Source organism: Cariama cristata, unplaced genomic scaffold, assembly GCF_000690535.1.
Source record: "Cariama cristata isolate BGI_N322 unplaced genomic scaffold, ASM69053v1 scaffold1284, whole genome shotgun sequence".
Taxonomy (NCBI): Eukaryota; Metazoa; Chordata; class Aves; order Cariamiformes; family Cariamidae; genus Cariama; species Cariama cristata.
In genome coordinates, this window is record NW_009612163.1 from 165,918 (window position 1) to 178,418 (window position 12,501).

The window sequence follows — 12,501 nt, forward strand, 5'->3', positions numbered from 1 at the left end:
CAGGCAGTCGGGAGGCAATTCAGACCCGAGCAGAGCTGTGAGGTCTTGTGAGAGGTCCCCCAGGGCCAGGGTGCTAGGCAGCATCATCCCGTGGTGTGCACCGCCTCCGATTCTGCTACCCATGTCAGAGGAGAGAGTGAGGGACATGAGGTTAACGGTGCTACTGGCAGAGTTGCTCCCGGTTGTCAGTACTGGACCCAACTCATGAAGTAATACCACATTGAAATACCATGCTAATTACACACAGAAGATGTGCAGTGACTCCTCTGGCAACCAACATGTCAAGTGTAAAGGTATGCAATTGTTGAGATTGACAAATAAACAAACTAACAAACAAAACCAGAGAACAGTGAATATTACCCGCAAGCACACATTGCTTTGCAGTGGGCCAGCAGATCCGCTTCTACCATCGCATGTATTTAAATGCCTGGCTTTGAGGAAAGCGACCTACTCCTACTGAGCAGTGTACCGGTCCTGATACAATGGGATTCCAGATCATTGGTCCTTTAAGTGCTACGGCAGCAGTAATACTAATGCTACTTTCCAAGTAAAAAGACAAGACACAAGCACGCTCACACATAATGGTAAACTGAATTTATTTCCTTTTGGAAAACAATTCCAGTAATCTCCAGGTTCAGACCGCAGAGTAAACATTAATAACAGTAACATACAGGTTAGTTCAACTGATTCAAGAATTTGGCCGTGTGAAATCATTAAGGAAAGTTTTGAACACTCAAAGCTTCAAATGGTATCCAGAAAAAAAAATTTCTTTGACAATCTACATAACAACTATTGCATATATGGTAATGCTATCTGTCATATCGCAAGGCTTACAAATATATATACGGGCCTTATTCAACTGTGGGTTCCTGCTCTGTGAGAAAGAGTCTCTTCATATTTTTTGCAAGAATCTTCAGCAATAAAAAATAGTCTTAGGTTCATCCGTTTGTATACCAAAAGAGAGATTTCTAGACTGAAGTTTAAACGAAAGGAAGGCCAAACAGAGCTGTAACGGAACATAGCTATTACCTCCTCCCTCCTCCTTGAAAACGACACTTTTTCTTAAGCTATTTTTTTCCCCTCACACAGTATTATTATTTGTATCTTTCTTGAATAGGGCCCAAGTCCACTTGTCTTTATAAGACCATTTTAGTATCAGACAACATAATACATGTGCAACACTTTATATACAGGAAGTCTATCCGGTGCTCAAAAGTTCAAACACATGAACATCCAACAATTTCGATAATACAAGTTTTATGGTACAATACAATGTTTCTGAATAATATACATTAACAATGAAAGTTTCGTGCAAAGAGTAAAACGTGTTCCCTTTTTGTGCCACAAAGAATTCTCTGGAAGAGACGGGCCTTGCACTAACTGCTGTGCTGGGTCATCGTATGATTCTGTAACAAAAATAAAAGAAACAGCTTAGTCACAGGACAAGCATTTAGGTGTGCAAGAAGGATGCAAAAACCAATTCTCCAAACATAGCTCAGAAAATGATGGACTGGAAAGAGAGGATGTTTGAGCCCTGCTTGTTTTAGAGCAGCCAGAAGCAGCGTCGTTATCCAGGAGAGGCGTTTTCCCCAGCTCTTTCACACCGCGGTTCTCCCCATGCGCCCCAAGAAGGGCAATGCGCTCGCTCTAGGTAGGTTTGGGCTGAGCTGCCCCGTGAAACCACACACCAGGGGTCTGGTGTCCGCTTACAGACGGCTCATGGTTTATGCATTACGCAAACGAGAAGTGCATTTATTTGTCGTAAAAGACCTATGCTAATTGGACTGTGCTTTCTAGATTGTGGCACCGCCTCAAAGGTTTTATTGCATTAAAGCCTATTTCCCCCTAAACAGCATGGCACAGTATACTCTGGTAAGAGTTCTTCTGTGCCTAGCAGAGAGCTCCAAGACTGATGAGAAAACAGGAGGGGCTGCCACAGCCCTTCCTTCGGTCACCAAAAACCACAGGTATTTTTCCTCAAGTGAATGCAGTGCCTTATGTGAAGTGACACACCATGGAGTTTGGAGTCTGAAATTCTCCTTTCCCATACGAGTAAGAACCAAATCCAGCAGCAAACACAAGTTTCACCCTCTTTCGTACCACTGCTTTAATCGAGTCGACCGCTTTTAGGGATAAGAGATGCTATTTCAACGCCTGCACTGGCTCAGGTCCTTCACAAGCATGGAGCTAAGAGCAAGGATCCAATCTAATCTGTGTTAAGTCTTCTACAACGTACACTGGATCCACAGATAACTACAAAAACTCTGTGAATGCTACTTCTCAGACAACAGGGCAGTCACTGATCAGTGGTGAATTTTCCCCCCAGTAATCTGGGCCAGATTTGGGCTGGCGACCCAGAGGACAGGGGTGTCAGGTCCCGTGATTTGCTCCCAGCACGTCCAGTCCCTTCACTTGGCTTTATTAAGTTAATCTGTCTTAAAATTCCTTTGGACCAACGCACTTTAGGATGAACCTATTCCCAAAAGACAAGTAATCCTTTTCAATGATCATTTCATCATCTACTGAACCATTCCCTCCAGAGCCACCCCCAAAAAGGCACATGAAAACAGCCTTGGTGAAACAACTGTGAAATACGGCGTGACTGCCGGCCAGCCTGAGAGTCCTCCCTCCCTTCCTCCTTCTCTCTCCCTAAACCGTGCACGTACACAAACAATAGTTCATGGGACATTTGGCAAGGAAAGGATCTTACAGTAAGACTGAGGAATTTTTAATGTAGTGCCATTCTGAAGATTAAAGGAAAACGACCCAGTGACACTCAAAGATGCAATTTCCAGATGTGAATACCAAATGATTTAATGCTGATGGCAGGAATTCCAGACCGTCCAAGGCCAGAGAGTGTTAAAAAAATACACTCTACCACTTGATTTCATCTAGCTTCTTATCCTTCCCATAAAATCATTTCAAAATGCTCTAAAGCAGTAACAATAGCTGCAGACGAAAATGTTGGCTGGTCACAGGTAATGGGCTCTGACTTTAAACCACAAAAGCAAGGAAATGAAGAGTTAAGCCTGACAGTCAGCCCTTCTGTCGTCCTGTTGTGTCCATTTATTGCAGCACTTACAGCATAGCACCACAGGCTTACGGGAGACCCCGCAGTACCCAGAAACAACCGGACAAGTTAAATATGGGGTGGCAGCCTGAATTCTGATTTTTTTTTCTCTGCTTCTGAGTAGGTGAAGTCATATACCAGTTGTTACATTGCAGAGAGATATTGGGGGGTGTGTGTGTGTCTTTTGTTTCTAATCTACTGAGAGCAAGCATGTCAGTCATGCCCATTTTTTTATTTCTTTTCGCTAAGTGAAAAATGCATAAGCAGTCTGAGGCTGGATGAACAGTTGCATATGAAGCAGTCAAAAGGTGTTTTAGAAATACAGCCATAACTCTGGCTGCAATGACATTTTTGATTAAAAAAATAAAAAGGCTGAAATATGAAGGAGACAAAATAAAACAGAGCATAAGGACTGACTTGCCCCTGCTCTCAGCGTCCCTGACTCCCATGCCCTGCTGCAAAATGAGATTCTCTAGAGATAATGAAGAGATAACAGAAAAAAACAAGTGTTGCAGAGAAAAACGAGACAGAGCAGGATACGAACATGAGGAAATGCTTTGAGCATTTTAGGCCTTAAAAAGGCAAGTAAACTTACTGTAAATAGTCAAGACAAAACACAGTTTCCAAAGTAATTAAGGGTCCTCAAACGTGAGGGACTAGGGAGAGATACCTATTTGGCTAAGTGGCAAAAAAATGCACAGTGGAAGCACTTGAGAAGCATAACATTGACAAGTGAAGCAGGCGAAGGATGGGAGGAGAGAGATAGGAAAAGGAGGAAAATTCTGTAATCCCACAGAGAGCCATATTCTGCTCCACCAAAAGCCATCTATTGGAGACCCCATGTCTAAGTGACTGAAAATTGCAAACATTAATCCCAGTTATGAACTGTTGTTGTTTTTATGAGGGGTGTTGTGTTTAAAAATTTAGGGCAAAAATTCTCCTCTGTTATCCACACAGCAGATCTTGACTCTGACAGTCTCTTTGCCTTGTGTGCAGCGAGCTCCCCGCGTGCCCGGCACTGGGAGCTCAGGCAGGCGGAGAAAGCAGAATTTGGAGCTCCCGCCGGCAGGGACACGGCAGGGACACGGGACTGCGGTACACCCAGGGAGAGCACAATATTACAGTCGAGATCCCCTGTGCGGCTCGGAGAGCACGCTGCCCTTCCCTAAAGACACACTACCCAAGCTTGAGCCTCCTCCCGAAACTTCGAACCGGTTTGCCTGAGTTTGGAGCAATTAGTACATCCACTTGCCAAAGAGGGGCCATTTAACTAAGTATAGGAGATATCATATGCTCCCCTTCTTTGCCTCCCCCAAATTTGATTGCACATAAACACATCTGTTTAATTATGAGGTAAGTCTCCCTACGAAGCAAGAATTTAAATTTCCTGCTTAGCCACGGAAAGGGAAAAATATTTTTTTCTTAACATAATCTTTCCTGGACTTCAGCAGTAACTGTGTTAACATTTCCAAGAGCTGTGGTTTCATGAGGAGAAACTAGTTTGCAAACACAAATGCAAGCTTTGCACGCACAAAATGGAGGAACAGCGAAGCAGGAGGTGGGGGTGTCACTGCGTTTGTTACCACAGTAGACACAAACGGAGTCAGGAAAACCCCTACATCCCCAATTTCTCTGGGAAGCAGGTGTACTACCTGGGAAAACCTGAATTCAGTATATTTCACAAGCAAAATAAACTCTTAAAAGACATTTGCCCTGCTCCTAGAGATAATTATTTTTGTTAGCAGAATCCCAAATCCCAACTGTTACGTGAACTGCTATAAAATTATATGCCACCACTTTTCTGGGTGAAAATGCCTTGAGATATTCCTGTTGTTAGTGTTAAGGAGTTAAAAACACGCAAAGATTTCACAATAATGCTAGGTGGAAGAATCTCCTCAGCAAAGAAATATAAAAAGGTTTCTTTGCAGAAACGTGGGAGACAAAAGAGGTAATAACACTTTCTGTTGCTTCGTGTATGTCTTTGTGTTTCAGATAGAACATGAGAAGCATTATCTAGCAAAATGTTCCCACCCACAGCATCAAAATTAACGAAGAAAAAAATAGCCACAGATAGCCACAGACTCACTAGCCCATTAGGATCTTTAAAGTGAGCTGCGGTTGCATTCAATTGAAACGGGACTTCTGTTTTTTATGCCTAGACACGGTTGTACCTGACAAACAGTGCAAAGAGGATACACGTCAAGAAACAGAAAGACGAAATGTAGACGTGTTATTTCAACAGATGGTAACAGTACCACAGCAGCATGTTATTTTTTCCTTAGTCCAAGAACACAAACATGAGTAATCAATCATCACTGATTAAGTAATTATGGTACCCTACATGTTATCACTTATCTGGAATCCTTTATCTGTGTACATTACGGATCGTCTTGTATTTTTTTGCATTAAAAAAAACCTGCAATACAGTTCCAGGTTGTAAAACAGAACTCTACATTACTATCAACCTTTAAGTGCTACATTTTTTTTTTTTTTTTTTTTTAACAAAAGCAATTGGTTTCCAACAGGCTGGATAATAAGTCTTTTGACCTGCATTCTTCTCTGACCCATTAAGGTCACCCCTGTGCTCGGGCATATAGCTGACTTAGGAAATGCCTGCAAGTCCTGCATTTCATCTCCTGCCCACTCAAAATAAAGCTTTCTTTAAATGTGTCTGTACGGGTCCCTGAAGACCAGGGAGGCATCCCTGTAGTGGGCAATGGAGGGACAGAAGCTTCTGCCTTTATTAATGAATGCAGACCATTATGAGTCTGGCTGGCTCCTGCACTGTTCCCAGAAGCATATACTGTACGTGACTTAAAATGCTAGAATATTGACACAAAGCGAGCTGGGCACCCCTAAGGAAAATTACTCCTTGGATATAATGTAGGCTCGTAACAGCTATTAGAGTACAAAATAAAACCCTCCGGGATCAAACTGACATATACCGCATTCTACCTACTCCTCAAACATTAGAAGAATTTCTTTGTGAAGGCATTCTCAAGGACAGCATTAAACTGACTTTTGTACCAATCTGCAACAGCTTTTTGGCTTACAGCTTTTAGTACTAAATCTCTAGTTTGAATCAATATAAGTACTATATCTTCCACATTAATCAATACATTTGGTTCAATACAGTTTCTATTAAATTATACTTTCTAATCAAGATTTTCTGCTTTTCTTCCCTTCTTATCCTGTACCATACTTTTCAAACTATCTGCAGTTAACAAGAGGATGTTGAATTTTCCAGAACCGAAGGGGAAGAAAGAAAGGCTCATGGAAAAGGCAAGCCTAGCAAAAACTTAAGTGCAGTGGTAGTGACGAATCAAAAATGCAGTTTCACAGCGTCAACATCGTTTCCAGAACTTCAGTCTGATGCTTTGTTACTGAACTGGTTGTCATGATACAAAACCTCTCACGCTGAAAGCTGTGTGGGACACTGCTGAAATACTGCATCATGTGGAACGGCAGAGGGAGGAGAGAAGAGGAGTATTAAGTGGTAACACCAACACCAAATAAATGAAACTTATTCACACATAACTTTCAGAAAAATCTCAGAAAAGGTTGATTTTTATATCCTTTCTTCAAACTTGTGCTGCTTCACTACTGCAGCACAGCGTTTCTTGTCAAAGCCCCATTATATTATGGCAGAGTTCTTTCCTGGTAAACTGTGATATGATTATACCCAAGACTAAATTGATGAGATATTTAGATTTGTGAGATACTAAGATTAAATACACATTATAAATTAAGATGTAAAAAGATATTATTTAGTCCAAGTCTTTGGGGATATGTGAAACATTTGGATAGAAGATGTCTCCAGCAATCTGAGTGATGCACACAGCTACAGTAAATGACTTTTCCACACCTGTGTTAGGTTTGGTGGAATGTGGTTATTCTTCAAAAGCAGAGAATATGAAATGTAATGTCAAAATGATAAACATGTATATTGTGGGCATTTGCCACTGTCTTACAGATCGAAAACACTGCACTGATGTCCCTCGCTTACAGTTAGTTTCTCTTTTTCTTGTCTCCATATAATCACTGTGAACCTGCAGAGAAACTGTTGCATTTTCTTTTGACATTTGTCATCATCTTACTCTGCTCACAATAGCTTCTCATAATACTTTCTAGATGACACTGTGTCACCAGTAAAGAAAAAGGTGAAATAGTGTAATAAAAGAGAAGAACAAGAATTCATAGAATTTAAAGACAGAAAAGACCCATTAGGTCACTATCTCCACCCATCTTGCCAGCATTGGATTATTGCCTATAGTGTAATTTCAAGTGTTTTGCCCAGTCCAATTTTAATTAGAGCTTCCAATGCTCCTCCTGGGAGACTATTTCACAGCTTCACAGACCTCAGGGTTAGGATTTTTTTTTCCCGATGTTCATCCCAGGAGAGGAAGAGGCTCAGCCAGCCCCAAATCACACATGAAACCAAATCTGCATAGTCAGGAGTCGGTTTCAGTAGAATATCTGGGCCATTTCAAAGCATCTGAAAGCAGTCAACTTACTTTCAATGCCCCAAAATGTTAAGGCTCTGGCTTCACTGCTGCTGCAAGCAGTTAAGAAAATTCTGTTATGTGGGCTTCTTGGGCTCAGTTGCTATACGGGTAAAAATGTAGTATAGGTGGGATCCGTGTTCCCACAGTAAGGGTAACCACTTCCACAATCCACGTCCACCAACTGAACTAACTGAAGGTTAGGGACATAGCTAGGTCCATTCTATGCTATAATGCTTAATTGTACTGACAGAGCATCCATGTACACTCAGATTGTAAACATTTCTGTATTTTTCACATAGGTGAAATACAGAAAGAGCAACTTCAGTTGAAGCTCATCAACAGACGATGTGACCATAGATTGTTTTCCCTCCCAGGCCCCTCCTTTTCATTTACGAAACAGAAACTACAAGAAATTAACTTAAATTGTTACACTGGAACCATCAAATGTTTCTGATGTGTTTTATCCCAGGAACTACAACGTTTCTGACACATAAATGAATATATATATTCAGATTTCAATGGTCACACTTCTCCTCAGTGAATGAGGGAGCTGGAAAGGAGATGATGTTTAACAGCTTTTCACAGGAGTAAAGTAGAAAGCCAAATGGAGACTTTGGAGTTCTGGACAGAACAAAAAAATCCAGGCAAGGCGTCCCTGCCACCAGCATCGCCAGTCCTGCAGTGCAGCTGGCAGAGCAGGGGGAGCACCAGTGGATTTCTAAATGCACTAAAGTAGGCATGGAGTTTCACCCAGGCCAAGTCTGATCACCAGCGTAGACCTAACAAAATACATTCTCTGAAACTTGAGATTCCCAAGGAAACAAGGATTTGATCTGAACCAAACCAGAGCTATTTCCTCAACAAAGAAGGGGCCAAATCCCTAGAGAATCTGTGTTCCCATAAATACCACTTATGTGTGGTGAGTTGATGTTTACCAGCCTTTGAGAATCAGGTCTGTTCTCAGACATGATGGCCAATTAAATGGTCATCTTAGGTCATGACTGACCACTGTTGACAAGGATAATTTAGGAAAGTCTACACTGAATTGCAGTTATTCATATAAATTAGTTCACCTAAGCTATGGGATTTGATATTATATTAATGTCTATGAAATGGTATGACTGCTAATCAGATCATACTCTTTATTGCATTTATGTAAAACTCTCAGTGTTCTGGTTCTTCTACTCAAGCATTTCCAGCTGGGCCAGAGAAAAACCTACCCATAAAAAAATCTCAAAGTGGATAGCATGTTCTCAGGGATGCAAACTGAAAATTAAAACCCAACCCAAACCAAACCAAAACCCCTGATACCTATTTTTCTTCAGAGACTTCCAGTAAGTCACTAGTAAAATGTCAATGACCCCTTTTGGATTCATTATTATATGTGAGTACATATATCACGGATTTGTTGTATGGAAAAGAATGACATATATTCCTAGGTACAGCAAATAAGATCTTCATCATTGTCACCAGAAGAGAACAAACACAAACACAGGTGTCTGTTCACCATCCTTACACCTTCCTCATCATGAGTGTTGGCAGGGGACTCCTGGCTAAGCCTCTGACATAAATCAGAGTAGCTCTGAGGCTGTTTTAACCTATGGTGCCAGGCAATAGCCTTCCATAAGCCTCCCCTACCCCGTTTGCTGTTTATTGAAATGCAATGGAACTTACAACAACCTCTTCCATTTCAGACAAGGTGTGCCTGGCTGCACGGGCAAGGTGCACGTATTACCTCCATAAACGATAAGGTGATGGTGATGGGGAGAGACAGCAATGGTTAGGACATGTTCACAGCAACTCATTGAAACTGGGAAGCCTTCCTGTTCTTTTATGCTGCAAAGGGGCTGTACTGGCAATCAGGATGCAGGCCTAAGTCTTCTTTGTAGAAAACTAAGGCTTTTCTGATGCTGCAAATATTTGAAATTAATACACAAGCATCCTCCCCCAACAAGAAAATTGTTCATTAAGGGGGAATAAAAGGGAACAAAAAAGGCAAAAAGGAGGCACTTCTGAGAAATGTATCAAAAGTCTTATTACTTTAGAATATGGTTATGATTACCCTGGTATAAATTAAGAGAAACTCCTCTGAAATCAAGGGAGTTTCAAGAAAGGGACAAGTAAGAATAGAGCCAGGCCTGTCAGGTTTAAACCAGAGTGAATATTGCTCATGTACCAACTGATTCTTGCCCACCCTCTGCAGAGGGCACAGCCAGAAGTCTCTTCACCCTGTCAGACACAGCCAGGCAAAGAGCAAGCAGAACCCAAAGCTGAACAAATCCAGATTTATCTGCAGTTACTGTACAACAGAGTAACAGGGGACAACAAGCTTTGATAAGCAATACTGCCTAACAAGATATTCAGGGATTCAGTCAGTGTTTTACAGACACATGTGTTCATGGGCTAGTTGTTGCTCTAATTTTTTTTTTCTTTGTTACATTTAATTTACCATGCTGGTGTTTTCTAAACTACATTTGTAAACAAGTTTAAGTTTGATCTCCTTCCCATTTCACATCCACAAGCAGCACTCCTACTTTGTGCTCTAACTTTAGATACCTTAAAGACAAATAAATCTGTGGGGGAGACAGAGAGGTAACAAACCCAAACAACAAGAACAAAACCTCTTGTCTGACAATACGTGTTCATCTTACGTGAATACAAATTTGCCTAGCTGGGAGTGAGGAATTGGCCCCTGGAACTGGAGCTACGCTATGTACAGATTCCTTTATAGGTCAAACCCAATGAAACAAACTACTACTAAATATTTAACAGCTCAGTGCAGTAATTAGTGACGAATAATAGAAGTTTAAATTGATAATCGCACAGAAATGTCCTGTTGGAAACATTACACCCTTCTTGCTCCTCCTGTTTCTCTCATACTCACTGAATCCTGATAGAACTTCTCAGGGATTAAACAGACAAATGAATCTGGATTTTACACACATCTATTTGGTCTGCAATGAAGTTTTCTATGAGTTGTGAGAAGGTACCTTCCAAGTGGAAATTCTTCTCAAATTTCCATTCTGAGCTCTCTGATTTAAAGCAGAGTAACTGCTAGATCATGAACTGATTTCAAATCTTAAACCAACTGGCAGGTCCAGAATTTAAGCTCCTGTCCATAGGATTCAAAAGGTCACCCAATTAAAATGGGGAAGCACACAGAGCTGTGATTTATATGCAAAGGGCAACCTTTAAAACAATGATCCTTTCCAGTTTTCCACAGATGCATGTACAAGAATTCCTCTGAACAAAATTACAAGTGAAATTACAAGTTTCTTGATACAGCCTGAAAGAAAAGCGCTGTAACTTGTCTGTACCCTTATTATACAGACAGACGCATCCCACACTTGTATCGATCGCCAAGTTCACCTCCCTGCCTTGCGACACAACGCTGAGTATTGTGCTTACCAGGTGCAAAGGGACAGCCTGGAATCTGGATTCCCAGCACATTGCCGGCTGGTGCATGAGGTCTTGTACAACAGCACTCGGCACGCTGGAGGTTATGGATTAGCCCGAGACTAACTCAAAGGGACAAACACCGTTTTCACTCAGCTAAAAGCAAACCCTGAACCAGCCAAGTTTTAAAATCACGAAATCTGGCTTTTGTACATGGAAATAATATTTGGTAGTTATCCAGCCAGTAAGCATACATACATCCAGTTAAGAGAACGTCTAAGTGGACTGGTGCGTATTTTGGATCCCGAAATCAGGAGCACAAGTGTAAAAATCTGTCCCCTTGTCCATGGTATGTCAATTTAAAAATGTGTAGGAAAGAAACGGAAAATCTATGCAGTTCTGCTAGCTCTCCTCGTCTTCTAAATGCCCCAAATGGTTGCACATTGGCGCATTTTTTTCCTTCAAGACAGTTTGCAAGGAAAGCCAGATTGAGCAGATTTGATGGTAACGGCAAAAGATTTCCGAGCTGATAAACAGAGGCCCTCCCCAGCTTTCGCTCTCTGACTTCCTTCACAACTGGTTACTGTGCCAGTCCATCTTGGACATCTTACAGTCCTTATTCCTACTGCTCTTCCATTAAGGAATAGTAGGAACTGGGGCAGTGCTTATGTGACAGGCTTGGTGTGTGTGTGGATTGCAAATATACTTGTTGGAAAAGAAAATAAAGACAATTTTTATGCCTTCATAGCTGGTAAATTGTTAGACAGTTAAGAACCCTATGTTGAAACATTTTGTCCTTAAGAGTAACCTCATCTGAGTCCAAGAAACTCCATGTTGTAAAGATGACTTTGAGAGAGACCAGAACGCTATTTTGCCCTTTACAACAAAGTCCCTACTTCTCTAAATTTTGTAAGGACACACACTGTAAATCAATAAATCTGGAGCGTTTACTGACATGTGGTACCAGGACAATAAAATTTTATGTTTGTCATTGTGGTTGTTGGTTGTAAAACGCAGAAGTCTGGGTTCTCTATTGTCTTCTGTTTTGTTGTCATTTGCATTTGTGTAAAAGAAGTGTGAAATGTGACCACAGCTAAATGGGAGGAATTTTCACTCTCACTTTCTCCTGTTTGCAGAACCTACAAAAGGCTGAAGACAGTGAAGTCCAACTCCTACATTTTAATGCTTCCCTCCCCAAACAAGAAGTACTACAGAAAGAAGCAACCTTTTATGCCTTTTTCCTCCCTCCCTGTGAGAGAAGAGGTATCCTCCTACCAAATGTCATTCGTGGAGGTTGGTCATTCTGTTCCCTGTCACACAGCTGGCCAGTGACACGTTGCAAGTCAGACATGTCATTAGATCCTGCCTTGACCCTGCACTGACAGTCGAAGAAATAACCCCCTTACCTCTGGGTCTGGCTGGTGATGCCGTGGTACTCCTGTCTCCCAGGCCAGCTCCTGCTAGGGGATCCAGCCTCCAGCAGCTGCTGCTTTCACCCCTTGCTGCCCATTAGGACTGTTTTTTTAGTGT

General features: G+C 41.6%; 1 long non-coding RNA gene across 1 annotated transcript in view; it reads right to left on the bottom strand.

Annotated features, from left to right (window-relative positions):
* Positions 1–579: 579 nt before the first annotated feature.
* The window catches only part of LOC104160386, a 30,610-nt gene continuing 18,688 nt past the window's right edge, over positions 580–12,501 (bottom strand). The window contains exon 3 of the long non-coding RNA XR_696438.1: positions 580–1,406. This is a non-coding gene — a long non-coding RNA (uncharacterized LOC104160386). The remainder of the gene's footprint in view (positions 1,407–12,501) is intronic.